Source organism: Oryctolagus cuniculus, chromosome X (assembly GCF_051225735.1).
Source record: "Oryctolagus cuniculus isolate XC-2025 breed Fujian yellow rabbit chromosome X, ASM5122573v1, whole genome shotgun sequence".
NCBI lineage: Eukaryota > Metazoa > Chordata > Mammalia > Lagomorpha > Leporidae > Oryctolagus > Oryctolagus cuniculus.
In genome coordinates, this window is record NC_142888.1 from 109,626,304 (window position 1) to 109,653,198 (window position 26,895).

At 40.9% G+C, this 26,895-nt stretch overlaps 1 protein-coding gene and 1 pseudogene across 12 annotated transcripts in view; one reads left to right on the forward strand and one right to left on the reverse strand.

Moving 5' to 3' along the window:
* The window catches only part of MBNL3 (muscleblind like splicing regulator 3), a 125,215-nt gene extending 119,715 nt beyond the window's left edge, over positions 1-5,500 (reverse strand). For 5 of the 12 annotated variants that reach the window (XM_051827796.3, XM_051827795.3, XM_051827794.3 and 2 more), the window contains exon 1: positions 3,768-4,076. The gene's annotated coding sequence lies outside the window, so the exon portion shown is untranslated. Of the gene's footprint in view, positions 1-3,767; positions 4,077-4,755; positions 4,943-5,366 lie in introns of those variants that run through there. The other 7 variants (XM_070067369.1, XM_008273221.5, XM_089324356.1 and 4 more) reach the window with 5 other exon arrangements.
* A 2,759-nt stretch (positions 5,501-8,259) lies between these two features.
* Positions 8,260-26,895, forward strand: part of LOC100344611 (RING finger protein 214-like) — an 80,225-nt pseudogene continuing 61,589 nt past the window's right edge.

Here is a 26,895-nt window from a genome sequence, read left to right on the forward strand (position 1 = left end):
AACAGGTGTTTTTCCACAGTCTTCCATTAAGGTATCAATGCTTGGCTGTATAAATTGTTCTAAACTGACCACTGATTTGTGCACGTGTGTGCTTTTGTGTTTGTGTGCCCAGACAATTTGGGAGTACCTTTATTTCTTAAATAAAAATGATAAGGTTCCACTTTCCAGAATGTATTATTTTCCCCACCAATCTTTTAAAAACACTGTCACTCAATTTAATACCAAGTAGAACTAAATGATAGATTTATAATTTTTTCAGATCCCTTTTAGGTCATGTGGATGTCATTAACACCTGATAAGGTAATTGATACCTTATTTATCCTGATTCACAAAGCTGCCTTCCCAGCATTGTCATTTGGCTATCTTGACACAACATATAACTAGGCAGGAAGAGTAGGATTCCACGAAGCCATCTGTTTTCCGGAAGATCTAAAAGCCCACATTAATGGAGATCTAATTGCTTTCTTTTTGGTCATAATTTATGTTTGCTGGTTGGCTAGTTAGTTGACAATTAAACTACTCGCTCTCAGACACAGTTTATTCTGTTAGAGGGTAAATATCCACTTCACCTTATCTGAGGCTCACATTTCCTCCCATTCATTAAGGGAGAGCCATATCACACCCAGGAAGAGGGACAAAAGCCCACAAAGAAATGAAACTCCTGATTTCTGTTTTCTTGACATTGTATACATTTATAAGGGGGGAAATGCATCTGTTTAACCTAGGAGAAAGTGGCGTAAGAGAACTCAGCAGCGCAGAGGAATCTGGATAAAGTGAAGGTGAGTGCAGCCTGCATGCTCTTTCAGACACTTGATAGCTTTAACATGGCAGCGACCATTATCTAACTTTAATTACAGGATTGAATGACTTGTCAAACATGTACTGTAACTTATTCCTGTCTACTATGTATGCCCCATTCCCTGTTTGTAATTCTATCAGACAGCATTATTTATTTGAAACAGAGAATTCTGCTCCCTTCCTGAATTTATTGTGCTATAAGCAGGATAAGTATAAAATTTTATGAATGAAAATCATCACTTTGAGTCTTCTCACTCCATTCCTTCCTTCCCTTCCCCCCTCACAAAAAAAGACAGCTGGGTGAAGAACAAAAAAAAATTGTACTTCAAACTATATTGTCAACATGTGCACATCAGCCACGAGACTGTCACTTTTCGAGCATGCGCAATACTGCACAGTCACTCCAAAGACAAAATCTGTTTTATTCCCAAGCTGCTGTGATTACTTTTTCATATTGTGTAGCTGGACAGCCAGTAATACACCTACTGCTCAAAAGGATGACTTATCTGAGTGTCTAGAATTACAGAGAGAACCCACTTGAGGCAAATAGAATGCAGGCAATTAGGAACATGTGCATTCTAATCGACTTTAAATGTTTGGGTTCTTGCAAATTCACACAAATATCTTTGGTGTAAATTAAAAGCTATAAACAAAATTTGTTCCTTTGTGAGTCTAAAAATTATCCAATTTCCTTTTTAGTTCAGCATTTACTAAGCACCTACTTTGTGCAAAGTATTATTTAGGTGGAGTGCGTGCAAGGGAATACCAAAGCTACTTTAGTTACCAGCTCATAATCATAGGCTTTAGCTTCCTTACAAAACAGATGTTGTAAAACGTGTGCAGTGGACACTTGAGGGAGAAAGATAGTTTGCAGAAGTCCCAGGAGTCATTGTGAGTACTAAAATCAGCAAAGAAGAGCACAGAATGCAGTCACCACCTTTAATTAGCATGATATCAATTCTTTCCCAGAATATTTTTTTTTCCTAAACAAGCTCCTTCACATAGGTTTTCCAGCAACAGCTTCGGATCTCATCACTATAGGAGGCGGCAGAACGTCCAGTGGTCAAAGTTCCTCCTAATGTCTCTGACACCAGTTTAGCTTGTCTATTTTGGCCCTAATATTAGTATTTTCTCTTGGAAAAACAAAAGGATGCCTCTGGTCCAAAGTCTTGAAGTAGCAAGACAGCACGTCCTGAAGCAAAGCTTACCGAACCGTGTGATCTAAGCAGGTAATCCCTAAAAAGGGAGAAGTTGTTTTTTGTCATCTGCCCACTGCAAAAAAAGCAAGTACCTACTGCTCTACCTGTAGGAACTCCTCAGATGTGAAACAGTGAATTGCCTCAAAAGACTCTCTCAACAACAGTCTGGAAAACTGATGTGAAATGTACTACACCTATAAATTCCACTGTGAGCAGTTCAGTTCTTTGTTTCTAGGTAGACTATAGCACCTGGGCAGGGAAACTGCCCTGTGCTTTAAAAAATTAAATCTTGCAATAGCTTTGTTTTAATTGATGCTTTTCCATGAGCTCTATACATGCCTCCAGAGAGCCTGTGGAGATCTGAGCACGATTTACAAATAGCAACTTCAAAAGAGCCAGGAGAGAACTCCTAAAACACATACCAATCTCTCTCTCCCCTTCCCAGTCACTTGCTGGATTCAGTAGCTGAGTATCTGTCAACCAAGAAGCTTCTAGTGTTTTGGAAGAAGTAACCAGTGGGAAAAGATAGGATAACATCAGCTGGACTCATTTAGTCTGTGCTCAGAGAAGTTTGGCTAAATATGAAAGCATCCTCTGAAAGTCATGCAAAGAAATTACTTTTAAAGGAGTTGAAACAACAAGGACTAGATTTGCATTGGCAAAAGAAATGATGTGAAAACATTCAAGACAAATCTGAGGTCTCTGGTAAACCTCAGCGTTAATATGCTTTCTATCACAGAGGAAATAAAACCCAAACTTGGATGATTTGTATTAAGCATGGATACCAGCCATTTATACACCTATATCAACAGTCAATTTTCCAACCACTGTATCGATAATCACCCAAATACTTATTGATTAGACCATGCAGCCAGCATAGTAAAAAATTACTGAGCTCTTTAGAATTCAATCTTGCAATAGCTTTGTTCTAATTGATGCTTTCCCATGAACCCTATACAAGTGTACGGAGAGATTTTGGAGATCCTAGCCCAATTTACAAACATCAACTCAAGAAGAACTAAGAGAAAAGCAGTCCTCTAAAACACATAACTTCACAGCCCCAATAAATTCATCCATTGTATCTATTGGTACCCATCAGGAGACAGTGCTCAGAGCAATACACAGTAGGTCAAACTACAGTAATTATAAAACCACACAAATTAGTAACCTAAATGTCAATTTCCATGAGATCTCTGGCTTAATTTCTTTTTCTTACCATAAAAATTTATTGTTCGAATATTTTAAAAGTCAAGTCATGTTTTTAAGTGTCTTAAAAATGTACTCTCACGTGCTTGGTACCAATAGTACTAAATGCTAGCTGCTAGTATTGCTTCAGAGTGGGAAGACACAGGGTTCTGCAAGGAAGCCGTGGCATTACTCATGGTAGCGCATGAAAATGGGGAAATAAACTGTTACAGGCATTTGTGGGTGATATGCCATGCAAGAGGTTCTTTTCAATTACAAAAAAGTAGGGGGGTGGAGGAAGGGATAAAAGAAGGAGGAAGTTAAGGAAAGAGGGAAGGAAGAAGAGAAGAAAGTGAAGGAGAAAAAGAAGAGGAAGAGGAGGAGGAGAAAGACGAAAAAAGAAAATCAAAGCTCTAAAATCCCAGCAAAGTTTCGGGATTCATTTCTCTTCGAGCTGTCATTTTGTAAAAAACAAAAAACCAAACCAAACCAAACAAAACCAAAAACCTAAGAAAGTTTCAAAGACATTGTATTTCCCTAGAAAGGCAGCCACTGTCCCAAATCCCAACCCAGCTCCAGCCTTACCTTATGCAGCTAGTGCAAACCCAGACGCTAAGGGGCCCTTGCTCTCAGTGGCAGCGGTAGGGGCAGAAGCAGCGACAGTGGCAAATGCCATCTGTTAGCGGCAGAAGCAAAAGCAGCGCTGCGCGAGGTGGCCCCGGTGCCGGGAGAGCCTTTAGCAGTGGTGCATACTGAATGCCGCCATTTTAAAGCGAGGTTCCTGAAATCATTAGATATAAGCAAATTAAAGCCCGCCCCACCTACATAACTTCAGGGCTGGGACGGGCAACCCGGCTCCAAGTCGGCCGCTGTGGGGTATAAAATGTCAAGTCCAGAGACATGTACACGCGGACTCCGGGACGGAGGCGACAATCCCTCCGCTCCCCTCTTCCCACGCGTCCCCGGGGCTTTTGCAAGCCTCCTTTCAAGCCGGCAGGAAAGAATATTTTCTTTTCTCGACTCCACTGGAGTCCTATCTCGGGACAGCGCGGCGGGCTAGGGGAGGCGACGGGGACCCCGGACCGGCCCTCCCCCCGTCTCCCATCCTCTTGGTTCAGTCCATTTGGAGCACACCTCATAGCGCCCCAGCTCCCTCGCTGCGGCCGGGCGGGCGTGGGGCTCCTGCCCGGGCTAGCGGCTGCCATGGCAACCCCGGCCCAAACTCCGCCCGGCCCTGGCCAAAGGCGTGCCCTGCGCCCTGGCCCGTGCCCTCTACCAGATGTTCTCTCGGAGAGCCCCCTGACCCCTGCCCGAGTGGGCCCGGGCACCGGGGCTGCGGCTCTCCGTGACCCGCGACCGACACACGGGGCGCGCCCAGCGTTCGGCGCTGGCGAGGGGGCTTTGGGCGCCAAAACGGCAACTCCCGCGAAACTCTGCCAGGCTCTGGAGCCTCGCGCTGGCAGCCGCCGCTCCGGGCTGGGAAGCGGCGCGCGGCCGCCCTTGGCCGCCCGACCCCGCCCTGCACGGCCAGGTAGCGCGGCGCACCCAGCAGAGCCGCTGCCACCACTCTCACCTGGCTCGGCGCGCGGCTCCCAGTCCCGGCTTGCCGCTGCGGAACGCGCGGGAATTCGGACGCTTGCTGCCCCAGCTCCCGTGCCCACCCCGGGACTCTCTGTCCTCAGCCTCCCTTCTCGCTGCTCCCAAAGAGCGCCAAAAAGTCGCGCTCCTGATCGCGCTCCCCGTGCGGGCACTTTCTTCCTGTAGGGCGCTGTTTCGTCGCGAAATATATTCTTTGTGTGATTCGTGCATTCGTGCGTGATTCTCCGAGAGCGCAGTGCGCGGGCTTTATTCTCAGGGGGGTGTGGCGCTTCTCCCCCAAACCCCGCGGCCCAGCCCCCCGCCGCCCATGCCCTTTGTAGTCTCATTAAGGAGCGGGATGGGGGTGGTGGTGGTGGGAGGCAGATCATAATGCTCAGGTTTTGCAAAAGCGAAAACAAACGGAACATGCACACATCCCCGAAGGGGGAGGGGGCGGCAGCAAAGTTTCTGGAGCTTCAGGAACTGAAGTGCCAATGAGAAATGCAGTAGCGTTCAGAGACCGGTGAGGCGAAATAGGTAATTCCAAAAGCGACCTTAGTCAATAAATACAGCGGCTCGCCGCAGGCTGAATGAATAAATACTCACCGGCCGCCTTCCTGCTGTCCTCTCGCTTCTGTCAATGCCCCCGTCCTTTATTTCCTTCTAAGAACTTCAGAAAGAGAAATGTTGATCAGTGCAAATAGTTCCCTCTGTTCCATGGAGTGTACTGGGTAGGAGGAGCCCGAGGTAAAGCTGCAGATAGTTTTGAATGGAAAATAGATAAAGAAACCGCAGTTTTATATTTTGATTAAAAAGTGTGCATCTGGACAGCTAAATTACAAGTTTCCACTTAATGCAAGTGTAATAGGAGCACCAGCTGTCCCTTAATTGGAGCCCCACAATAATACACGCGTGCTTTTTATTTAATTTTATGAGGACAATTGCCGTTGATAATGCACGCATATGCAAGATTGTCAGTGACAAGCTCATAGCAATTCATGGCTGCTTTCCTGCAATCAACTGCTTCTTTGCCCTAGGACAGAGTTCCACATGCTCTGCAGAAAGTGCAAAAACATTGCAGGAGATATTTCAGGAGCCCTTAGGTTGAGGAATGGAGTGAAGTCTCAGGCTAATTATACTTTTTAATTCCGCCGGACTGATCCAAATAGAATTCTCCAGCTAATTTCAGGCGAGAAATCAATCTGTGTTTGTTAAATGCAAGATAATAGGAGCAGGATCCTAAAGGTTGGGAGGAGAAGACTGGGTGCAAACTGCCCTTCAAATAATTCAGAAAATCTCCAAGGGTCTTTGACAACTATTGTGAAAAGTCATCAGGACACTGTGCAGGGACACTATCTGACACTCAGCAATTACAGGCAAAATTCTAGCATAAGGCAAATAGCATAGAGTTTCTAGTCATTTGGGGGGGGGGCATTCTAATTCCTGACCACTTTGCCCCGCCTGCCTTCGACTTGCCAAATTAGCTGCACTACTATAAAAGTCAAATTTGTCTGACATATAGGAAGTGCCTCTGGCAGACCAGGAACTGCCACAGCTAACAGTAGGAGGTGTTGGCTACTGCAGTAGGCTGGGGAGAAGGGCAGGGCTGGATTATAGAACTTTATACTCAGTGATCTAACAAATGAGGAACTGTTATCGCAGTGAGTCAACAAAGGAGTCTTTATACTGAACACAACTTGGGTCAACACCAGTTCTCTTACCTCTGTCCACCATTGCAAGCCACAGCTCCTGTGGGACATTCTGCATTTCCCTCACACCACGCAGAGTGGCTCGATTGCATTGTGATCGTGGTGCAGAAATAACTGTTGTATCGTATGTGTAGGACGGATATATATAAAATTTGCTGGTTCTTCGCTTCAAGCCTTGTGTCTTGCTTGAAATTTCTGGTCAGTGAAAACTGCAAATGAAACTTTGTTACTCTCTATTTCCTATACTGGAAGGGAGAGCAACCTTATAAACAAATGTTAGCCTGGTAAACTGTCTGCCTTTCATCCAGGGTGCCGTGACCTCCACAAATGAAGCTACGCAAATTTCCATGCCACCAAGCCACCAGGGAGTGTTTTCAAAGGCGGTAGGAAATTACTGTTCCCGCCTCTCAGCATTTTAAAAAGGTCCATTTGCTCTCTGGGGTAGACTCACCTTGGAATTACTTTCCACTTTACTAGAGTGGTTAGAACTAGCCAACATTTTCTCTTCTGTTCTTCCCTTTAGGCATGATTGGGGGCATGACCCAAGAAAAATAGGGTCGTGGACTGACTGATGCACTGGATAGGTTCTTACAATAATGTATGTACATTTTAGTCTCAGAATACCTACACCTGTTCTCCCATTGCATTTGGGGATCATTACAGAACCACTAGGCTGATGGATCTTCAAAGGTCAGTGTATTTTTTTTTTTATTCAACATCTGAATTTAGAATTTTAGTCCTTTCCCTCTTCATCAACCAGTCAAATGGAGGCAGGTAAGCAAATATTTAAACACACCTGGAGAACACACTGCCCCTGGCCTAACCACATCTTCATGATTGAAATGGGTGCTTACACATAAAAATAGAAGGCTAACACTCTGGAGAAGGATGTAGCAGCCTCTCAAGTAGCATGTTCTTCCAATAAATGCAACTATCTTTGATGCAGGAAAGAATTCTGAAAGGTATGTAATGGTTTAATAACAAAAGGATGATTGTCATCCACCGCTAAAAATTTGTTACTGTGTTTTAAAAGATGACAGATAGGCAAAAAGTTAAACTTTCTCTTAAGTCAGGTGCGCCATAGTTTCGAGGTTTTGAATCCTCAATATAGTCTATCAGAGTTAGCCTTTTACCCCTCTGCTATGTCACATAATTAAAAAAAAAGATAGTGTGAATTGTTGGACATATGGGGAGGACCATGCCATGGACAAAAGGTGAAGAATTTCTGTCCTGTTTTGAACCTGTGGAATTAGCCTGGTGCTATCAACAATAGTGCTATTGACTATTGCTGTGTTCTAGCCAGGGCTCCCAGGCTGCAGCCCCACAGCCGCTCTTGTGGTCATTCCATACAGAAGCCCCTGGCCATTGAAGGGTGGCTCAAGAGCTACAGACGCTGATTATTCATTCATTCCTGAAAAGCCCTTCTATTCAGGGTTGGGAATTTGGAGTTGGGTTCACACAAAGGTTCGGCCTAAAGAAACGGGGGTGGGGATAGGGGGGCACACAGAATCTGGTTGTTAAAAAGATTTAGGCAATCAAATAAATGTCGGCTTCCAAGGTGAGCCCTTTGGAAAATGCTGCAGACTGTTATTTCTGACAGAGAAAAAGACAAGGAATCCAATAACTACAGTCACGCCCCATATACGGATATTTTGGGCAATAGCAATCTGCATATGATAGTGGATTCTTAAGATTAGATGGCCTAGTGACATTGTAGCTGTCTTAGTTTGTGTCTGTACACTCTGATGTTCGCACAAGACAAAATCACCTGATGATAAGTTTCACAGAACATGCCCCCATTGGTAAGTAATTGACTGTAGTGGAACACGAAAGCAATTGCAAACATAGCTAACAAATTGACCAACAACTCTCAGGTTGAAAAGAACACTTCTTAAATTCAAATTCTTTTTTTCAGTTGGACAAAATTGTCCAAATGATCTATATGTATTCCAGTACACACAGGAGAAAACAGGACAAATATCAAAGAACTAGGTGCTCCAAAACACACCAAGGGCCAATTGGGTTTATGAAATGATTCCCCCCTCCCAAGACTTTGAAGAGTATATTATACAAATTATCTTTGATTATTGAAAAATATGATATATTTCTTAAATTTATCCTCAAAGGGAAATGTAGTATGAACGATAGAGAGAAAAATGAAATAAAAGTGTAAGAATAATACAAAAGTTGAGGATAACATAGAAAGAAAACCCAAGGTCCACTCTCATGTCAGAATTTGCTAATTACTAGAGTAATCATGTAATGTGGGACTGCTCCACACCAAGGCACTGTACTCAGCACTTTGACACGTTAGCTCTTTGACTATTCACAACAATCCCCATAAGGTTAGTAGTGTTATGTTCCCATGTGAAAAACAGGAAGAGTGAGGCTTGTCCAAAACAGCAAAAGAGCAAAGCTGTCAAGTAGCAGAACAATGATTTAAAATCAGTTTTCTGTGATGACAAGGCCCATGCTTTTAACTACTAGACAATAAGTACACAAGAAAATGAGGAAAAAAATTGAATTCAAAGATAAGTTTATTTTGGTGCAAATGAAATCCAGGTATAGTTTTTTCATAATATGTATTTTTCAAAGACTTTGTGAATATGCCTTGTATGTATGCATGAATTTCAATTTTTTGTACCCAGACAAGCCAACCTTTTAAATCCATTTTTCCATGAACCTTTTGAAGTACCCTCGTATTGGAAAAACAATGTCATTTCCAGGCTTGGGATGCCTACATCTCATATGGGAACACTTCAATTCGATTCCTGGCTCTGCTTCCAAGCCAGCTTCCTGCTAATGTACAGCTTGGGAGGCAACAGTGATAGTACTTGGGCCATTGCCACCCACATGACAAACCAGGATGGAGTTCCAGGCTCCTGGCTGCAGCCTGGCCCAACTCTGGGTACTACAGGCATTTGGAGAGTGAACCAGAGGAAAGAAGATTCTCTCTCTCTGGCTTTCAAATAAATAAGTAATTTTATGGTTCAAAGTACGAGGTTTCATTTGATACTAATTAAGCTGCCAAAAATAACAATTTGCAAAATTCAATACTATGTGGGCTCTAGAAGAAGTTAAAGTTGCTAGTGGCATTGCAAACCAAGTCAATAACCAAAAATGAGGTAGACATTTGGTACAGAGATTAAGGCACTGCTTGGGATACCTGCATCCCATGTTAGAGTGCCTGGGTTCCAATCCTGGCTCTTCTTCAGATTCTAGCTTCCTGCTAATGTGCACCCTGGGGGGCAGCAGGTGGTGGGTCAAATACTTCAGTCCCTATCACTCACTTGAGAGACCCGGATTGAGTTTCTCTCTTTTTGCCTTTCAAATACATAAAATATTTTTAAAGGAAGAATCACAAAAATGTTCATAGTCTTGGAACCAGGAACTCCAATCTTGAACATTACCCTAAGGCAATAATTCAAAAGAATAAAAAAAGTAAACTTAGCTTGAATACTAAAAAAAAATCTAAAACAACCTAAATATCTAACAAAAGGGAAAGGTTTAAGATATTTATTATATTTTAATGGAATGGAAGGATTTGAACATTATAAAAAAAGAGAAGTATGTAGAAAATAATATTAATAAAATGTTACAATGCAAAAATTATATTTTTCATTTTGCATCAATACATATTCATAAGAATAATAATCATGAGAGTCCAAAGGTTTATACTTAGATTGTTAAACAAGTTAACATGGTAATATTATTTTATTTATCTTATTATTTTGGCAATCTATCCATTAAGGAACATAAATTAATGTAATTCAATAAGAGAAGGTCTCTATTTGAAATGAACTATGTCTATTTCTCTCACCTTTTGGCATTTCTATTTATCTTTCTTTGTATATGTCAACATTTATTCTTTCAGTTTCCATGAACATTTTTTTAACCCTTTGTCTCTTCTTTCATTTCCTCCCTATCCCTACTATATTTTTCTTTTCTATTCCCCCTTTTAACTCCACCTTTTTCTCTTTAATCCATATTAGCTCTTTTTTGTGCCTCTGTTCTTGGAATGTTTAAAATATGGGAGTGGAATGTATTTTATTTGTTTTATCTGTTGAATAAAACATTGCTTTTGTTCATGTTAAAAGTGAATGAGCTGAATTCATTACTTTTAAATTCTTTTATAAAGGATGTCCAAATTGAATTGTCTTTTAATTATTTATGCATGGGCAAGGCTAAACCAAAAGCTTCTTCAATGCCCTAAACTATGTCAAGTGGAAAATACTCCATATAGTAATTCCATTAAGTTTATCATCACCAAATGAACAATAGGAGAGATTTACATTTGCATGTACAAGGAACCCTTGCTATTCTAATTTTTGAGTTCCAATATCTATCTTTTCACCATGCTGAAACATACTCTAATTCTCATGCAACATGTTGATATAATAATTACGATCTCATTGTATTTTGCATTCACGATATTGTCAATGCAATAGCAGTCTGAGTGAGTGCCTTTAATCAGGGAACCTGAGATGAAACTGAATGGTAGTGCATGAATGCAGACAAGAGGCAAGAATCTAAATGCTATGCACTGGGAGTGTCATGACCTTGGGCAAGTTCTCTCTCTTGATTTCCTCAGAGGTAAAATGAAAACAATGCTAGCAACCTTCCTTTTACTCATATATTTTAGGGTTAAACATGACAAGACTTTGGAAGCATTTGACAGTTCCCAGCACATAGTAAGCACTTTATCGCTGGGAGAAGCTGCAGAGGATTGCAGATTTGGAGGCACACTGTGTCCTTCAGCTTCAGAAGAGACCGGTTTGGCTATAGTCATGGTTGGAAGGTTCCCTTAAAGAATCTTCTTTTCATTAAAAAAAAAATAGAACCAATAACACCTCAGCTGTTTTTATCAAACCTTCACATTATCCACCAGATCTGGGCCTTCCTTCCCTTACTGGTGTAGGGTCAAAGGGAAGAGGAAGGGCTCTAAAGACAGTTCCTTGTCAACCATGTACAGCACGGAAGGGAAGAGGGTGATACCAGCTTCAGAGGCACTTAGGTTCTTCTGAGCATTGCCAGAGCGTCAGGTCAGTGGCCTACCTCTGCCCTGCTAAACATCGGGCATGACTGAAGTATGCTGAGAACGATATGAGTCTCTGTGAGCCATGGACTGTTTCTGGTCTACCTTCTGAGGTTATGCAGCACGAGGGGACTTGACCCTGAGATACTGATTAATACCGCATAATGTATAAGGACAGAGATACTAAAAAACCACACTGCTTGGGTTCATTTCGTAGCACTGTGACCTTGAAGAAGTCACCATCTCTGTGCCTCTGCTCTTCATTTGAATAGTGAGATAATGATAGTATCCACTCCACGGTGTTTATGGTGAGAGTTAAATGAGATAACGTGTATGAAGTGCTCAGAATACTGCCAGATAGATCAAGAGTGCTGCCTTTTTATCCAGGTACAAATAACCCACTTCTTTTTTTTTTTAAGTATTTATTTATTTGAAAGGCAGAGAGAGAGAGAGGGAGAGACAGAGAGAAAGGTCTTCCACCCATTGGTTCACTCCCCAAATGGCCAAAATGACCAGATCTGGGCCAATCTAAAGCCAGGAGCCAGGAGCTTCTTCCAGGTCTTCACATGAGTGCAGGGGCCCAAGCACTTGGGACATCTTCCACTGTTTTCCCAGGCCATTTAGCAAGGAGCTGGATCAGAAGAGGAGCAGCCAGGACTCAAACCAGCACCCATATGGGATGCTGGCACTGCAGGTGGTGGCTTTACCTGCTAGGCCACAGCACTGGCCCCTATTTTTCTTTTTTTCTTATTTTTTTGTGTTCCATACATCACCCAGCAAAGGGTGAACCATGCAATCAATGAGTATTTATGAAGTACCTGCTGAATTATAAGTGCCTAGAGCAGACACCATAGCAACATGTCTCCTATTGTTTCAGGAATACTCTATTTTGTACACAGCTAGGTCTGGTGCAATAATCAACTAGTAGGAGCTGACCTGTTGCATAGGGTGAGGTTACATAACAGGAACAAAGAAAGTACCAAAGAGCTGGAATATAGAAATGGGCAATGGAGAAGCAAGGATAGAAATTCTAAGCAGAGCAGGAGCATTTCTTCAAGAAAATAACAAGGCAAAATTGATTCTAAGAACCAAAATAAAGCTGAGGTTCTAAGACAGGGGGAATTTTTGGAAGATACAGCTATTTACTGAAAATCTTTTTTGTGCCAGATCCTTTCACTGAACCTATCACATACTTTCTTCACAATAGGACCCAAAGGAATTATTGCCTCTATTATTTTTACGAATGAAAGACATACAATCAGAAAAGCTGAGCAGTTTATGGCATAGTATAGAAGTTAAGTGCATGGACTTGGACCCAGACTGCCTGGGTTTGACCCCTACCTTAGTCATTTATTAGCTGTAAGATCTTAGGCAGGTTACTTAACCTCTCTCTTCCTCAGTTTCCTCTTCAGTAAAAATGAATATAATAATAGCCAGATTCACAAAATTATTATAAGACTTATATGAGTTAATATTAACAAAACACTTAGAATAGTGTTTGCCACATTTGGAGTGTTATGCAAATATTTGTAAAATAATCTTGCCCAGGATTAGGCCAGTAGTATGAGAAAGAGGACATACCCAAATCCTTCAATAATAGCACATTTTCTATGTCCTCCTCTTACCTCTTTTCTAAGACTTCTTAAAGTCCCCAGCTCCCTGGGAAACTTGCCCTGTCCACTCTTTGTTTTGATTCATGGCCTAATAGTCACAGACTCCATGCCTAATGAGTTGAACTTTTCCCTCCATGTAACCTTGTTTTCCAAACTAATTTGTATGTCTCTTCTAAAGGTGTTCACTTGCTTCTTTTCATCTTCTGAAGTGCCTGGCATTTCCTCAGAGTTTTCAGTTGAAATCCTGACCATAGCTCTTCAATGGAGTGAGTGGTCTTAGAAAGTTTTGAGCAGGATAAGCATGTGATGGGTCACAGCGGTCCAGAATTCTCTGATCTTACATAACCCACATTTTTCACATCTGTCCATCCATTTTCACCGTTTTGGTTTCAGACTAACTAGTGACTAAAAAAGGTGATATTTGGGCTTTTAAATCATTTGATATAAAGTGTTAGTTTTTTTCTGAGATCTTCAAAAATTATTCTTACAGATAATGTTATTTTAAAGCCTTTTCTGAAGTGTGGTTAATAAGAGAAAGAGATTTGAGTACTCGTTATAGCATTAAGCCTCAATGTACAGCACATTAAGGACAGAGATCCTACATGAGGAGTAAGTGCACAGTGACTCCTGTTGTTGACTTTACAAATTGACACTCCTGTTTATGGCATCAGTAATCTCCCTATGCACCAGTCATGAGTTTCCAAGGCTATGGAAGCCCCTTGAGTTCTCCGACTCTTATCTTGTTTAGACAAGGTCATAGTCAAAGTGGAGGTTCTCTCCTCCCTTCAGAGAAAGGTACCTCCTTCTTTGAAGACCTGTTCTTTCCACTGGGATCTCACTCACAGAGATCTTTCATTTAGGTGGTTTTTTTTTTTTTTTTCCAGAGTGTCTTGGCTTTCCATGCCTGAAATACTCTCATGGGCTTTTCAGCCAGATCCGAATGCCTTTAGGGCTGATTCTGAGGCCAGAGTGCTGTTTAGGACATCCGCCATTCTATGAGTCTGCTGAGTATCTCGCTTCCCATGTTGGATCACTCTCCCCTTTATTTATTCTATCAGTTAGTATTAGCAGGTTTCTGTGTGGGAGCAAACTGTTGAAATCTTTACTTAATGTATGGTAAACTGATTTTCTGTATATAAAGAGAATCTAAAATGAATCTTGATGTGAATGGAAGGGGAGAGGGAGTGGGAAAGGGGAGGGTTGCGGGTGGGAGGGACGTTATGGGGGAGAAGCCATTGTAATCCATAAGCCGTACTTTGAAATTTATATTCATTAAATAAAAGTTAAAAAAAAAAGAATGCACAAAAAAAAAGAGAAAGAGAGATCAAGACAGAGACTAAAAGACAAAGAAGCAATATGGCACCACCAAAGTTCCCATAAACATTGCATTTTCTGTGTTCTGTTATTACTTTCCAGTAAGAAGATACTGAGTTATAAAAAATAATGGTAATAGAAAATGACCAACCACACACTGGTATACTGTAGATGAGTACAAAATGAGATAACTATTTTTAAGACATACTCTATTTCTAAAGAGTTGGCCAAGGGGCCGGCACTGTGGTGCAGCAAGTTAAAGTCCCTGCCTGCAGTGTCAGCATCCTATGTGGGCACCAGTTTGAGTCCCAGCTGCTCCACTTCTGATCCAATGCCCTGCTAATGTGCCTGGGAAAGCAGCTGAGGATGCTTGGGCCCCTGCACTCACATGGGAGACCTAGAAGAAGCTCCTGGCTCCTGACTTCAGATTGGCTCAGATCCAGCCATTGTGGCCATTTCGGGAGTGAGCCAGTGGATGGAAGACCTCTCTTTCTGTCTCTACCTCTCTCTGTAACTCTTTCAAATAAATAATACAAAATCTTTAATAAAAAAGAAGAGTTGGCTGAGCCTTAAATATACTGCACAGTCAGATCTGTAAAAGGAAAGAAATGTACATAAGTTCTAAAAACACTTGCTGAAACAATAAATGAATGGGCTCCATTTCCATTTCAAATTGAAGCAAGCCATAAATGAAATGACTCGGCTGATTATAAGCCAGTCCCCCATGAACATTTGTTTACATCTGAAAACCACTACACATAATTGCTGTCTCTGCTCGAGGGAGGGAGGCCCAGCTGGGATTACAAGAAATGTTGCAACATTCTACAGAGGTGTGTTCACCTGTTACGGTATGAACATGGCACTTCATATCCATCTACACTCTTTCTGCCTTGGCAATTGGATCCATTGGTCTTCCTCCTTTCCACAACTTAAATTAGCCAAAAAGACAATGGAATGCTTGAGAAGGAGAACACGAAGCCATAAATAACACTCAGATCTGGCATATTGTGCTCCAGGGACCCCACCTCCACTTCACTCCTGAGACATAGTTTGTAATTACATAATGTATTCTTCCAGGTAGCCAATGATGATACGTGTTCCTGAGGGAGGGAAGCGTGGGGTTGAAGGTAAGTCAGGATCAAGGGCTTACCACCAAGTTTGATTTCCCACTAAAATGGAAATGGGCAATTTGCCCTAATCATTTTCACTGGAAGAAAAATATGGGTCTGTTCAATTTTCATGGGAAATAAACATGTAACTTCTTATCTTTCTTAATAAGTTTGAATTTTTCAAAATCCCACTTAATATCTGTAAATCAGAAACAATAATAGCAGATAACTCAAAGTGTAGTTAGAAAGATTACTGAACTTAGAACTTTTTAAAGCTTTAGAACAGTGTAAGTACACAGGAAGCTCTATATAATTGTTTACCAAATAAATAAAATCTCAAGGGAAATGCTCAAAATAAATATAATTATAATCTTTCATTTTGCCACAGCTAACATTTCCAAGGAAGTGACAGTTAGTAGAAAACAACTTCGCGGTACAATATTTTGCTTATTTTATTCTCATATTTGGTTTTTAAATGTAATATGATTCCTCAAAGTATTAAATCTTAGTTTGACAATCAGAATCATTGTCTCCAGCACTTCAAATTTATGGCATATTCTTTGATAAATCCATCCATCATCTTTTTCCTGTGATATACATATCTTACTTACAAAAGGAATATGGACCTAGCTCACAAATATACTTAAAATGATCAAGAAATAGGGTAAGATAATAGTTCCTTACACTTAACAAGAAATAAAACCAGACTTCCAGAATGGGTCTGTCATTACTATTTAAGAGTTTATAAAGAAGCCCCTTGAATGTGGTCATTTAAGTAACTCCAGTAACACTTGTAGAAGGTAACCTGTTTGGGGAATGAGGCTCAGACTCACGGGAGAGAAGGGGCAACTTTTCTCCTTTGATGCAATAAAACTCCTCCCTATTGAGAGTGGACTTTCCTCTGCTCTCAGAGAGGATAGCACACGTGCTAACAGATCTAAGCTCTCAGTTACGGAGAATTGGAAATGCAGCCTATTGCCAGCTCTAAGGTTAACATTGTTAGAGCCAGGCCAACAGCCTTAGTGGCAACCCACTTTGAAAGAGGCTTCTGAAAACCCATGGCTAGACCCCTGGATGGCTCTGGTTAAGCAGCATAAGCCCAAGGAGAGGGGAAAGCGGAGTGAGCTCTGAATTTTTCTAATCATGTGCTGTAACATTCCACGCTCCCCCTCCCCTCGGGAGAATGGAATTCTGTTTCCGTGAAAATCTTTGTATGGATGATTGGTGTTTCCTTTGGTATTTATGGAGGCAAGATAGATCTGTTAGTAATATGCTACAGTGTGATCCCAAAGGCTTTTATGCAGCAGGCCTCAGGCAGTTTCACTGCACTACTGCACACCTCATTTTATTCAGCAGTAGTGGTGGGCTTGTGAATTATTATTTTTTGTAGCTTACTTTAGCAAAAGTTATCATCTTCCCAGTCGTGCCCCCATGCTACATTGGACAAAAATCAGTCCCTTCATTTTCCATTCTGTCTGCTCATGAACTAATATATTATGCCTTGAACTCTTTCAGAGAAGGAGCCAATATCTTACTAATATTTGTGTCACTGTTGCTTTACGCGCAATGAGCTACTTAAAAATGTTTGATGGAGGAGCTCTGGCCTCAGAATCAGCCCTTAAGGCACGCGGATCTGGCTGAAAAGCCCATGAGAGTATTACAGGCATGGAAAGCCAAGACGCTCTGGCAAAAAAAAAAAAAAAACCAAAACCACCTAAATGAAAGATATCCGCGAGTGAGATCCCAGTGAAATGAACAGGTCATCAAAGAAGCAAAGAAGGAGGTACCTTTCTCTGAATGGAGGAGAGAACTTCCACTTGTCTAAATAAGATAAGAGTTGGTGAACTCAAAAGGCTTCCTAGCCTTGGCAACTCATGACAAGAGCCTAGGGTGATTACTGATGTCATAAATAAGAGTGTCATTTGTTAAATCAACAACAGAAGTCACTGTGCACTTACTCCTCATGTAGGATCTCTGTCCTTAGTGTGCTTTTACATTGTGATTTAATGCTATAACTAGTACTCAAACAGTATTTTTCACTTTGTGTTTCTATGTGGGTGCAAATTGTTGAAATCTTTACTTAATGTATGCTAAACTGATCTTCTGTATATAAAGAGAATTGAAAATGAATCTTGATGTGAATGGAAGGGGGGAGGGAGAGGGAAAGGGGAAGGTTGTGGGTGGGAGGGAAGTTATGGGGGGGAGCCATTGTACTCCATAAGCTGTACTTTGGAAATTTATATTCATTAAATAAAAGTTAAAAAAAAAACTTCACAAAATACGATTTAACAATGGCCAATGATGGTAAAAAAAATGCATGGATTTGAAGATTTTTTTCTTGAAATAAACTTATCTTTTAACTGTAAAAAAAAGTTATAAATTTATTTACATGTGTTTGAAAGACAGACAGCCCATCAGAGAGACATCACGTATCTACTGGTTCACTCGCCAAATGCCAGAATAGCTGAGGCAGGGACAGGCTGATGGCAGGATTTGGGAACTCAATTTGGGTCTTTCACATGGGTAGCAGGCACCCAGCCATCACCTATTGCTTCCCAGGCTGTGCATTATCAGGAAGCTGGAACTTGGAGCAGAGCTGGAACTTGAACCCAAGCACTCACACATTCCAAGAGGTTGTTTAACTGCTGGGCCAAATGACCATCCTCCTCCATCAAACATTTTTAAGTAGCTCATTGCGCGTAAAGCAACAGTGACACAAATATTAGTAAGATATTGGCTCCTTCTCTGAAAGAGTTCAAGGCATAATATATTAGTTCATGAGCAGACAGAATGGAAAATGAAGGGACTGATTTTTGTCCAATGTAGCATGGGGGCACGACTGGGAAGATGATAACTTTTGCTAAAGTAAGCTACAAAAAATAATAATTCACAAGCCCACCACTACTGCTGAATAAAATGAGGTGTGCAGTAGTGCAGTGAAACTGCCTGAGGCCTGCTGCATAAAAGCCTTTGGGATCACACTGTAGCATATTACTAACAGATCTATCTTGCCTCCATAAATACCAAAGGAAACACCAATCATCCATACAAAGATTTTCACGGAAACAGAATTCCATTCTCCCGAGGGGAGGGGGAGCGTGGAATGTTACAGCACATGATAAATTTAAAATGTAAAACTTTTTAAAGTATTTGATGAATAAATAAAGAAAAGAAGAAACAAATGAATACATGAGGGAAAAGGACTGGATTCGGTATTTTCTGAGAGCTCTCAACTACAGGCTGCATCAATACTTTCCTACCTTGATTAAAATAAAATTTTGTTTAGGTTCAGGAATGGATAACAGAAAGAGTCAGAAGAACTTGAGAAATTGTAGGCGAGTCACTAAATGTCTATTATATTTTGTATAGAGCCTCCCCCTAATATTTTATCCAACTTTGTCTTCTCCATCCTGGGGCTCAAATCCATTTTTTTTCTTTCCTAGGGCAAAGAGGAAAATTGGACATTCATAATTCTCCACCAACTAGTGTCAGTGTTTACACTAAAATAAAACAAACCAAACCAAAGGAAAAAACAAAACTCTTTACAGCTCATTAAAGGCAGCCCATATATGATAGAGTATTTTTTTGGTAAATACAGCCTATTTTATTATGTTTTTGAGATTTGTTTATTTATTTGAAAGTCAGAGCTACAGAGAGAGGAGAGAGAGAGAGAAAGAGAGAGAGAGAGAGAGATCTTCCATCTGCTGGTTCACTCCCCAGATGGCCAGGCAGAAGCCAGGAGCCTGGAGCTTCTTCCAGGTCTCCCACATGGGTGCAGTAGCCCAAGGACCTGGGCCATCTTCTGATGCTTTTCCCAGATGTATTAGCAAGGAGCAGGGTCAGAAGTGGAGCAGCTGGGACTCGAACGATTGCCCATATGTGATGCCGGTGTCACAAGCAGCAGTTTTGCCCACTAACCATGGCTCCAGCCCCTAGTCTGTTTTATACTAACTGGCACCCTTTCACCTAGATGCACAAAAACTGATTATGTGATGCAATCATCAGATCTAAGTCACAGAAACCCCTGTCTTCTATAATCATTGATGGCTGTAATTAGTTATGTGAAGTATTTGTAAGCGATTTCCACATTGTTCCTCCTGCATCTGTATACTTAGAAATCAGCTTTGGAGTGCACACCTTCTGGGCAACGTAGTCTTCTTGAGATTCCACTTGAAATTTCAACTTCTTTTTTTTTTTAACTTTTATTTAATGAATATAAATTTCCAAAGTACAGCTTATGGATTACAATGGCTTTTCCCCCCCATAACTTCCCTCCCACCCGCAACCCTCCCATCTTCCTGCTCCCTCTCCCATTCCAGTCACATCAAGATTCATTTTCAATTCTCTTTATATACAGGAGATAAATTTAGCATATATTAAGTAAAGCTTTCAACAGTTTGCACCCACATAGAAACACAAAGTGAAAAATACTGTTTGAGTACTAGTTATAGCATTAAATCACAATGTACAGCACATTAAGGACAGAGATCCTACATGAGGAGTAAGTGCACAGTGACTCCTGTTGTTGACTTAACAAATTGACACTCTTATTTATGGCATCAGTAATCACCCTAGGCTCTTGTCATGAGTCGCCAAGGCTATGGAAGCCTTTTGAGTTCACCGACTCTGATCATATTTAGGCAAGGTCGTAGTCAGAATGGAAGTTCTCTCCTCCCTTCAGAGAAAGGTACCTCCTTCTTTGATGACCTGTTCTTTCCACTGGGATCTCACTCGTGGAGATCTTTCATTTAGGTCATTTTTTTTTTTTTTTGCCAGAGTGTCTTGGCTTTCCATGCCTGAAATACTCTCATGGGCTCTTGAGCCAGATCTGAATGCCTTAAGGGCTGATTCTGAGGCCAGAGTGCTGTTTAGGACATCCGCCATTCTATGAGTCTGCGTGTATCCCACTTCCCATGTTGGATCGTTCTCTCCCTTTTTTATTCTATCAGTTAGTATTTTCAGACACTAGTCTTGTTTATGTGATCCCTTTGACTCTTAGTCCTGTCATTATGATCAATTGTGAACAGAAATTGATCACTTGGACTAGTGAGATGGCATTGGTACATGCCACCTTGATTGAATTGAATTGGAATCCCCTGGCACGTTTCTAACTCTACCATTTGGGACAAGTCCGAGTGAACATGTGCCGAACTGTACATCTCCTCCCTCTCTTATTCCCACTCTTATATTTAACAGGGATCACTTTTCAGTTAAATTTAAACACCTAAGAATAATTGTGTGTTAATTACAGAGTTCAACCAATAGTATTAAATAGAACAACTTACTTTTTTTTAGATATATATTCACTTATTTGAAAGGCAGAGTTACAGAGAGGGAGAGAGAGAGGGAGAGGCACAGAGAGAGAGAGAGAGAGAGAGAGAAGTTGGGAGAGGGAGAGAGAGAGAGAGAGAGAGAAAATCTCCCTTCTGCTGGTTTACTCCCCAAGTGGCCACATCGGGCAGGGCTGGACCAGACCAAAGCCAGGAGCCTGGAGCTTCTTCTAGGTCTCCCATGTAGGTGCAGGGGCCCAAGGACTTGGGCCATCTTCTACTGCTTTCCCAGGTCCATCAGCAGGGAGATGGATCTCAAGAAGAGCAGCAGGGTCTTGAACCAGTGCCCCTGTGGGATGCCAGCCCTGCAGATAATGACTTTACTGGTTAAGCCTGCTCCCTGCCAGTTACTTGATGGATCTGATTATCTGGGTGGCCATTAAATAAAATGTACTTGAGTCATACATTTTTTGAAATTGTTCTTGGGTTTTTCTTCTGGTAAATTTCAAAGGGCTAACAGTCAACAATCATGAAGCAGAAGCTTTTACTGGGGGATAGGGAATGGACAGACAAGAAGGAAAATATAGGGTAAAAAAGGAAGGACTGCTGGTTTCTCCTAACACTGGACCTAGACAGGCAGAGCATGGAAGAGATGATGGTTCATAACAGTGTATAATGAAGAACTAAGGCTAGATTAAAGCTCAAAAGGAAAAGCGCAGTCCAACCTCAGCTGTAAAAGTCAAAAGTCAAAGCCTGCATTAAGGGTAGCCCTTTCTGGCCAGTACCATCTGTCTACAGGGCTCCCTGTCTCTTGCAGAAGTATCTGCTAGCCCTGCAAACTATTCATGAGTGAACATTCTTACAGAACTATTTGTTTGCATCTTTACCGCATAATGGTCCAAGGACTGCACTCCCTGGCTATGCCCCTGAACTATGCAATGGCAAAGCCTGAATCTGGTGGCCTTGGGTTTGTAGCTTCCAAGAACTCTAAGTAACCAAGGGCAGTCTCTAGATACTTGCCCTTTCCAGACAAAGCATCACAAAGAGTATGAGAGCTTCTTCACTGGAATTTGAAACTCGAGTTAGCCTCTTGGAAAGTACAGAATGTTCCCCATCCCTTATTCCTACCCCTGCTATGCAGCGTGCTGTGCGTAAATGGGCTGCACACCCTGCCACCAAGATCTGACTTCCTTCATGTCAGTGGCAAAGCAAGGCATCACACAACTCTGCTTACTCCTTAAATATTCCTGAGTGTGATTTCTCCTGAATTCCATCATGTATTTCTCAGCATTTTTCTGTTCCTGGATCCTTGCTTAAGTCCTTTTGACACTGTGACAGCACAGGATTAAAATGATGTTGAGTATGTCAAGGACTACATTTGCTTCTCAGTGCTAAGCTGAGTTACCGTTCCTGTCACATGATCCATATGCAACCAAGTTCTTCACATCTGAAATGTGTGCAGTAAGTTACCTAACTTTTGAAATCTGATAGAATACCTAAAATTAATTTATAGAAGTGACATTTACACTTTGAGATGCGACGACTCTGAATAGTCCTTGTCTCGACTGTTGAGGAACAGTTTTTTTTTTTTCTTTCATACTATTTGTTGAACTCTTTACTTAGTATATGGTTAATCTTATGTGTATAAAGTTAATTGAAAATTGATCTTAGTAAAAAATAAGAATGAGAACAGGAGAGGGAGGAGGAAGAGGGGTGGGAGTGCGGGTGGGAGGGTGGGTAGCGTAGGAAGGATCACTATGTTCCTAAATTTGTGTTTATGAAATGCATGAAGTTTATATACCTTAAATAAAAGGTTTCTGGGTTTAAAAAGATAGATGGATAAAGGAAAAAATATAAACATTGTAGGCCAAAAATATGTACATATATCTTTACATACAACCATAACCATTTCCTCTGGAAGCATTTTTCCAGAAATCAAAATTCTTCAGCTCACTTGGGGTACATTGTTGGTTGTCTTATTTTGGCTTGAGGATTTTAATCAATATTAAAATGTTTCATTAAAAAGAAGAAATTTCTCAATCCAATCAGCACAGGCAATGCTCTCCACTAAGACGTCTCCTTTATCAGTGGGACACCTAATTCAGTCTTCATTTTTGTCCCGGGAGGTAATGCCAACTGAGGGGACAGGAGGGGCCAAACATTTTTAACAAGGCAGGGCCTAGGGTTTTCACAATACGTGACTCCTTCGAGTGGCTGAAGTCTTTGTTTTACAAAAGGTGAGGTCAGTGAAAGTAAAATTATACTTAAATCACTAGGGAACAAGCTGGTAGCTACCCTGTAATGAGCGCTGCTTGCCTAAAAAGCATTGAGAACACTGTGCTTTGTTTCAGCAAAATGGTCAGCACTTGAAACATCCAAGTGAACTTTGTCTTTCAAAAGTGCCCTCTTCACTGCTGGTACTCCACGTTTTGAAACTCCTCTTGGGGAAACGTCTTCAGTGCCAGTCTGTGAGTCACACAGGGAAAGCACATTCACTCCCTCCTCTCAACACCTAGTCGGTGAACAAAAACAACACTGCCCAGCTCGATTCCCACCCACCACTCACTCACCCCATTGCTCATTAGACTTGGCTTCCAGAGGCTGTGTGCGTTTCCAAAACTTAAATCCACTCTTGGAAGATCAAACTTCTGCACCACTCAGAGCCATATGAATGACCTCTCTTGGCAGTTCCCAAAGAGAAAGGCTAACATACTGGGAGCCTCTGAGCCTCACTGAAATAAGTGCATGCCACTACAGGGAGAGCCTTTACTTCTATAAATCATGGAATGTTATTCAAATGGGAGGTGGGGGGGAGAAAACTTAGCTTATGCTGGATTTTTAAAATCTAGGCTTTCTCATTTCTTACAATGGAAACAAAACCTCTGACTTCCAAGAGCTATAATGGTAAATAAGTGAGATATAGAGATATATTTTGTACACCCCAAAGTGCACATTGAAGAGTAAAGTGCATGTTTGTGTGTGTAAATAAACAGAAGTATTTATACATATCCACAGAGTATATGAAACCACAGCTTTATATTCATCTTTTATAATCCATAAAGGGAACACTAAGAAGAGTTGAAGAAGGGGAAGATGAAAGAAATGGATGCTTGAGTTTAGATTAAAAGAGCAAAAAAGGTCAAGACGAATTTAAAAGCAGAATAGAGGTCAGCATTTGACCTAGAGGTTAAAACACCCATGTCCCATATTGGATTACTTAGGTGGGATATTCAGTTCTGACTCCTAACTCCAGGTTTCTGTCAGTACAGTTCCTGGAAGGCACCAATGGATGGCACAACTGCTTGGGTCCCTGCCACCCATGGGAAAGACTAGGATTGAGTCCAACCTTCCAACTTCTTCCTGTCCAGTCTCTCGCTGTTGCAGGCATTTGGGTAAGTGAATCAGCAGATGGAAAATTAGAAGATCTCTCTCTCTCTCTCTCTCTCTCTCTCTCTCTCTTATAAATAAATTTAAAAAGTAGAATGGAGTGGCTTACATTTTGCTAACAGTTCACTTTTTTTCTACCTCAACAGCAAATGATGCTATTAAGAAAAAGTTAAGCTCTAGAAGATGGGATCACATTTAAACTCAATGAAGGAGAATCTCTTAGCAACCCCTAATTTCTCCCAATTGACTCAAACTCAATTTATTTTCATTTTATTTCAGTTATTTTAAAAAGAGAGACCCAGAGACAGAGAACTCCATCTGTATTTCCCACTTGGATGGCAGGGACCTAAGCACTTGAGCACCTCTTAGGGTGGTCGTTAGCAGGAGGCTGGAATCCAGTGACTCCGATATGGGATGTAGGCATCCCAAGAGATGTCAACCACTGCAATAAACACACATCCCAAACTTAAGATTCTTTTATTCTGGGGCTGTCATTGTGGTGCAGTAGGTTAAACCACCACTGGTGGCCCTGCTGTCCCATATCGAATTGCCCATTAGAGTCTAAGCTACTTTGCTTCTTATTCAGCTCCTTGTTAATGCACGGGAAAGCAGCAGAATACGGTCCAAGTGTTTGGGCCCCTGATGCCCACATGGGAGACTCAGATTGAGTTCCTGTCCCGGGCTTTGGCCTGAATCCTCCCTGGCCATTGCAGCCATTTGGGGAGTGAACCAGCAGATGGAAGATCTCTCTCTCTCTCTCCTTTTTAAATAAATAAATACATCTTTAAAAACATATTTTGTATTCTTCTTGTACTGGTATTTTAACACAAAACACATTTATCCAGAGCTAGCTAAATGAAGGGAATGAAGATGCTGACTTTTTGTTTATTTGAGTGATATTTCACTGGATGAATTTTTTAAAGAAAAATAGTACTTGATGCCATTCAATACCCTTAAAATAAAGAATCACATACAGAATTTCTCATTTGAGTGCTTAGAATATTTTTTCCTTTCCTTTCAGAATTATGTTTTCAGGGGATCATGAGTTATTTCTATAAATAAAGTCTTTTTTTGTTTTTGGTAACAGGTAAGCTTCAATTAATTGAAACTCAACGAACTAGACCTCTCAAGTTAAAAGAATGTTGCTATCATTACTTTTTACTCAGAGAAAAGCAAATAAAAACAAAGCAAGAGATAGCATGCCAAGTTCATTAACAAATAGTGACAAATTTTCTGAAGGAGAGGGTATGTTAGTTTCCCATTGAGTCATTTTCTATGATTTTCGTATGATAGCTACATAAAATAGGGGAAGCACTTCCCACATGCCTACCTCTATGAGCTGGTCCCAGCTAACATTTCACACTTATTCCTTCATTTATCTTCTGTTCCTGCCATTCTGGAACATTCTGTCATTTGTTTAATTCTGACAACTAGGTAAAAGTTGTAATGTATTTTAATTTACAGATGATAAAATTGAGGATTAGTGATGCTGAATAACTTGTTCAAGACACTAAGTTACGTAACTTGTCAAAGGTCACATAGTCTGCAACACCAGCATTCCTTAAGGGAGCCAGTTTGTGTCCTGGCTGCTCTACTTCCAATACAGCTCCCTTCTCATGGCCTGGGAAATGCAGTGGAATGTGGTCCAGTGTCTGGGCCCCTAACAGTCCCTAGGAGGCACCAATGGATGGCACAACTGCTTGGGTCCCTGCCACCCACGTGGAAACCCACATGAAGCTCCTGGCTCCTTGTTTCAGCCTCACCCAGTGCTGACCCTTTCAGCCATATGGGAATGAACCCGGAGATGGAAGATCTGTCTCTCTCTGTGTGTGTCTCCCTCTCTTTCTGTGTAACTCTTACTTTCAAATAAATAAATCTTTTTTTTTTTTAAATCACACAGTAGTAGTAGGACTTGTGTTTGAAATCAGGTCAGTTTGTCACCAAAGCATGTATTTGAATGAAAGCCTTTGGACATTGTAAAATCCTCAACCAGTGCAGAAATTTTATATTGCATTCATTAGTGTCTATGTCCTGAGTGACCCATGAAAGTTGATACATATGGAGAGAGACAGACATGGATATGAAATATTTTCAGCAACAAATGAAATTAAAAAGCCTTCTACTTAAACTTCGGTTAACTATGTTTTCTTTGAGTTCTAAAATTCTGTGTTAAAAGAAAAACTTCTATCCATTAACAAAATCAAATTATTCATATAAAACTCAATGTCAGATCACATTGTAGTCATGCCATAGATCAATAACAAAATCTCTTAAAATTTGAAACTTGGGAAAAAATTTGAATGTCCTTAAAAAAAAGAGTCAGGCAGCAACATCAGCAAAAGATGGCAGAGTAAAAACCTATGGAATTTCTTTTCTAAAACAAATTTTAAAACACACTTTTCAGAACCAACTTTTCTAGAACTCTGGATTGCCACAAGCTCTTGGTTTATTTCCAGAGTTCCAGAAAAAGTTATATAAAATGCAAATAATAATAAAAAGAAAGTTGAAATGGCTACTTTAATATCGGACAAAGGGGCCCATTCAGACAAAAATATTAAGGAGAAAAAAGGCTATATATTGTTATGATATATTGAGTCAAATCTCCACGAATATGTGATAATTATGAACATACACATACCTAACAACAGAATTCCAAATTACATAAAATGAAGCTATCAGAATTGAAGAGAGAGATAGC